This window comes from Podarcis pityusensis, assembly GCF_964106645.2.
Source record: "Podarcis pityusensis genome assembly, chromosome: 7".
NCBI classification, from domain to species: Eukaryota; Metazoa; Chordata; class Lepidosauria; order Squamata; family Lacertidae; genus Podarcis; species Podarcis pityusensis.
The window spans coordinates 22,713,064-22,718,080 of NC_138031.1; positions in this window are offsets into that span (position 1 = coordinate 22,713,064).

Below are 5,017 nucleotides of genomic sequence, written 5' to 3' on the forward strand. Positions count from 1 at the left end.
AAGGGTCTGGAGTTCATTGAGCGCTGGATGGTGGCGAATGCTTTAGATGGCCATAAGCAGTTGTTATTATTATGACGGTGATGATGATGATTAGTTTTTGTTTAAAAACTGCACACACATAAATCATAAAATAACACGACTAACAAAAAAATGGGTCACTAGGGGGTAAAATACTAACCACTAGGAGTGAACCTAATGAATAGTGTCGGCTTATTTGTGCCATATTGCAATATATGTTGTAGGTATTTCTCGTCCATGTGTTGTTTCATTTGTATATTTAGTAAAATCACACCCTACAGTGCAACAATTATCTTGTTTTCTCTCTTCCTTGCCACCTTCAATTTTTTGCCACAGGGGACTTCCGGGTCAGCGCCATTGGTGAATGGCGGAGTTCCTCCGACCGGAGGAACGGGCTCCGTGGAAACTGGGTCTTCCTGCCGTGGCGAAGGTGGGGACCCGCTAGAAATCCCAGGCGGAGGAAGCCTGGGAACATGGGGTTCGGCAGGGCACCAGAAGCGCCCCCCTACTCGCGGGGAATCCCATCTAGGGGCTCCGGAGTGAAGTGGGGTGAGAAGCGCGGTGCTACGAACTGACTGCTACTTTCATGGAGTGAAGCCGCACAGCCATTGCCAGAGAGCGCTGACTTTTTCCTGTGGACAATTGGACTTAAAACAAGTACCCGTGAGTAGAAACGGAAAATTGGATCAAGAAATTGTTTAATTTGGTATCGAAGCGGGAAGGTGCAAACAGGAAGTCCGCCTTCCGCTTTTTTGTATATAGACTAAAGCAAAAATTTTGCGAGCTAAAGCCGGGAAGCTGTCAAAAAAGGACTAAACTTCCTTCATTCAGAATCACTGAAACCCCCCTTGGAAGCAGGAGAAAAGGGGGGGGGGGACTCTGTTTAATCCTAGCAGGAGAGGGAGTGAAGAAGGATAAGTTTCCACCGTCTCTAACCTGGGAACGGGGTGTCAGAGACAGAAACTGTTGGAGAGGTTCATTGACTGTGAACGTAACACTTTGACAGATAGCTAATGAAGAGAAACAAGTTGATTCTAATGTTGCCTTTTGCATTTTAAAGAAACAAAATACCTAAAAAACATCTGAAATACCTGAAAAATGAAAGTAACTTTCCTTTGCTGGAAACAGATGCATGAGAAGATGGACTTGATGAATGAGAAAATGGATTTGACTGTTGTGGTTGATAACTGTGGACAAACAGGGAACATTGATACAGAAATCAGTCAGGAACCAACCTATGAATTTGTACTGACTGAGCAAGTGCAGATGACAATGGAGGAGGATGCGGCTGCACCTCAAATAGCACAAATGGAGAGACCCGAGGCCCTACAGGAGCATAAGCCGCTGTTATTGAAGTTGGAGTGGGCCAAGGGGAGTCTGGAGATGAGGAGGTTTCTAGCTTTGGAGAGACCTTGAAATTTGATTTTAAATACATTTAAATACATTGAGGACTGTGGGGAGTGGGACTGTGGGGAATGGGCGAGCTGGATGAAGGGTGATGGAGACAATTTTGGGTTGGAATCCCCCAGAGACCTACTCCTCAATGAGAAAGGAAAGAAATTAAGACAGAGACCAAAAAAAGACAAGGAAAAGGGCAAGCACAAACAAGATGAAGAAGAATTGCAGAAGGGACATGGAAGAGATTTAAGGGCCTCGGACATAAGGCTTCCAGGTTGATGGACTAGATGGAACGGACAGTAAGGACTGACACGACCCAAGACCAGGAAGAAGAGACGCTGGATGATGATTGGAAGAGAATTTATAATAGAAATTTTTTATTTTAGAATCAGCTTAATGAATATTAGGGAAAATGTGGGAATGAAACTATACGACTCTAGCAGAAATGATATTAGGAGCTATGTATATTTGAAAACTAAGATTTAAGTTTTAAGGTACTTAGGGGTAAGATAAGGTTAAATAAATTAAGGTAATTTGAATAACAGAATATGGGGAAAGATGGAAAGGATTTGTTGAGTTAATTATTAGGTTAAATTGTTAAGATAAATTTTTATAACAAAAATTGAGAAAGATGGAAAGAATTTGCTGAAATAATTACTAAACTAGAATACAAAAAGGGAGGTGTGAGGAGGTCAATGAAACAAGCAAATGGAAATTATGGATATGCAATTTGGGATTTGTGGGTTTTTTTCTTCTTCTTTTTTACTTTCTTTTGCTGTATTGTCGTATTGGTTTTTATATTTTGTGCTTTTCTCTTTTTTATTCTTTTTGTATTGTGTTTTTTATTTTTTATTTTTCTTGTAATCCTGAAATTATCAATAAATATTATTTAAAAAAAAAAACACAATTTTTTGCCACAGGTTTTCCATTATGGCAGTTTACCAGACTATTATTCCAGTGATCAATATTCATTAGTTGCAAAGTTTTCCAAGTTCTATTACCGTTCTAGCTGCTGTGTTATTAATTCCTTACTTCTTAATTGGTTCATATATGAAGTATATAAATTAAGTAAGGCTAATGCTGGAGTTATTGGGATTGACTGAGTGGTAATCTGAGATAGCTCATTAAAAACTTCCTTCCAAAATGGTTCTATTTGTGGACAGCCATATGCAGTTGTGAAGCACAGACAGAGGTGGATCTACTATGAAATGAATGATACAATCTTCAGAGCCCCTGTTCCCAGAGAGACTTTCATCCACATTGCTTTAAAAAACTGAGAGTCAGTAGCATAGATGTAAAGGTGGAATGTTGCGGTAAACTGACTGCTCTGTTGTGGCTGATGTTTTTTCCCCGTTTTTAACAGAGATTTAGACCCTAGGAATAACGATGAGTTCACAAAAGTACTTAAGCAGATACCCAAAAACACAATTTGTGGTGATCTGTTGTGGAACAGCCCAGTTGGAGAATATAACAGTGGTTTCCCAGACCTCGTTGCTGGTTGTGAAGGGGCCCCCTATAACAGTTCAAACTTCAGGGACACCCCCCCCCCCCCCAGTGTAGGTCCACTATAGGTGTCCAGTATCTTGATTGTGTAAGCACAGTCTTTAAATATGAGGAATACAGCTCTAAAATAGAAGACCTAGATAACTGGTTCAAGAAGAATGGCCTTTACATGAGAGCCCTTCAGTTCACTAAAATTCATTTGCATTGTATAATATGTGCGTAACAATTGGTGCTCTGGTGCCTGTTTATTAGGGATTCAGTTTTTAATTGATTAATTAGTGGAGGCCTTTGCAAGCAATTTAAAGCACCTCTCCAAATAATAACTACACTTAATCAGCAGAGAAGGAGGCTGAGGTATGCCTGTGAAACTGCAGCGCCCTGATGTATTTGGAGAGGGAAGGGCAAGCTTGCTGGATAAGACTGAGAGCCTGAACAATTAACTGATGGGGCTTACTTAATCATGTAGCAATCAGTTAAAACGTAAAAAATTGATTTCAGTGTATTGCCATGCTTGGTCAGGGCACACGTCTGAAAGTTCTTTTCAATGTTCTTGGACTAAACCCTTTTGGAATACAAGTTACTAGTACCAGCAGAATATTTTCCCTCTGATAGCCTTGGATGTATTTTGCTTGAGGACAGGCTGTTGCTGCGTAGAGCTGTTCCAGAAACTAATATATCTCAAACTATACAGGAACAGAGCATAAATTTAAGAACTATGTTTGGGTACAGAATCCCATCACAAAGTAACCAGGAGGGAATAACAGAGATTTCACTGGAAAATTTTCCAGGAAAAAAATAAGCTTTATTGAGAGTTACAAGGTAGATTATTGAAGGCTTGCCCTAGAAGGGAGAGGGAGGGTAAAATAAATGAAGAAATGGTAAGGAGGTAGCAGTGAGTCAAGAGTAGCCGTGTTCTGGGAAGCTTAAATTTTAAAGATTTTAACCTTTAAAGCCCTATACAGCCTAGGACCCTTGTACGTATGGGACCGCCTCTCCTGGTATGCCACACGGAGGACCTTATGGTCTTCAAATAAAAATGTCTTGGAGATCCTGGGCCACAAGGAGGTTAGGCTGGCCTCAACCAGAGCCAGGGCTTTTTTGGCCGTGGCCGTGATCTGGTGGAAAGCTCTGTCACAAGAGACTAGGGCCGTGTGGGACTTGACATCTTCTCGCAGGACCTGCAAGACAAAGCTGTTCCACCAGGCCTTTGGCCAAGGCACAGTCTGACCCTTTGGTAATCTTCACAGAACTCTAGCCCAATGGTTGCCATTAATTTGATTTTGAACTGATTTTAGAATGTATTTCAATTAATTGACACTGATTTTACATAAATTGTGCTATTTTTACTATTGTTAGCCACTCTGAGCCTGGCTTTGGCTGGGGAGGGCGGGATATAAATAAATTATTATTATTATTATTATTATTATTATTATTATTAGTTTCTGGGGAGGGGGGTCAAACTAATAGAAGCTGTAAAGGTTAGAAAGGCAGAGAGAAGAAGTTGGAGAATGAAAGAATATGAAAATTGTTTACCCTTCCTTATGATCTGTCTGAAAACACATAAAAGGAAGATGGGCTGATGACAGCTTCACTGAATAGGAATTTGGTGCAGGAAATCAAGCCAGGTAGTGTGCACTGAGTGGAGAAATCTCTGCCCCCTTCTCTGGTGTATACAATATAAAATATAAAAACGTGGGTAAAAATGACCTTGCTGTGTTTTAAGCCACTAATGTATACACAGCCTCATTTGCTGGATAGGTCATTCCCTAGCTCACACTGAGCTATTTCCAAACGTGCGCAGTGAGAGCTGCCCTTAGCCACAAATGAAGATATAAAAATATTTTAATGTAGTTGGGACTGGGCAGGAATGCTCCGACTTCATCGCCAGCCAACCCTTCTCCAAGCAAGCAAATGAGAGCAGCTGTTTCAGAAGCTGATGGACTCTCCTTTATTGGAGGTTTTTAAACAGAGGATGGATGGTTCTCCACCAGTGATTCTTTAGTGATTCCTGCATTGCAGGGGGTTGGACTAGATGATTTTTGGGGTTCCTTCCAACAATTATCTGATTCTGTGATGATTGAGTATGTTTAGTGAGCAC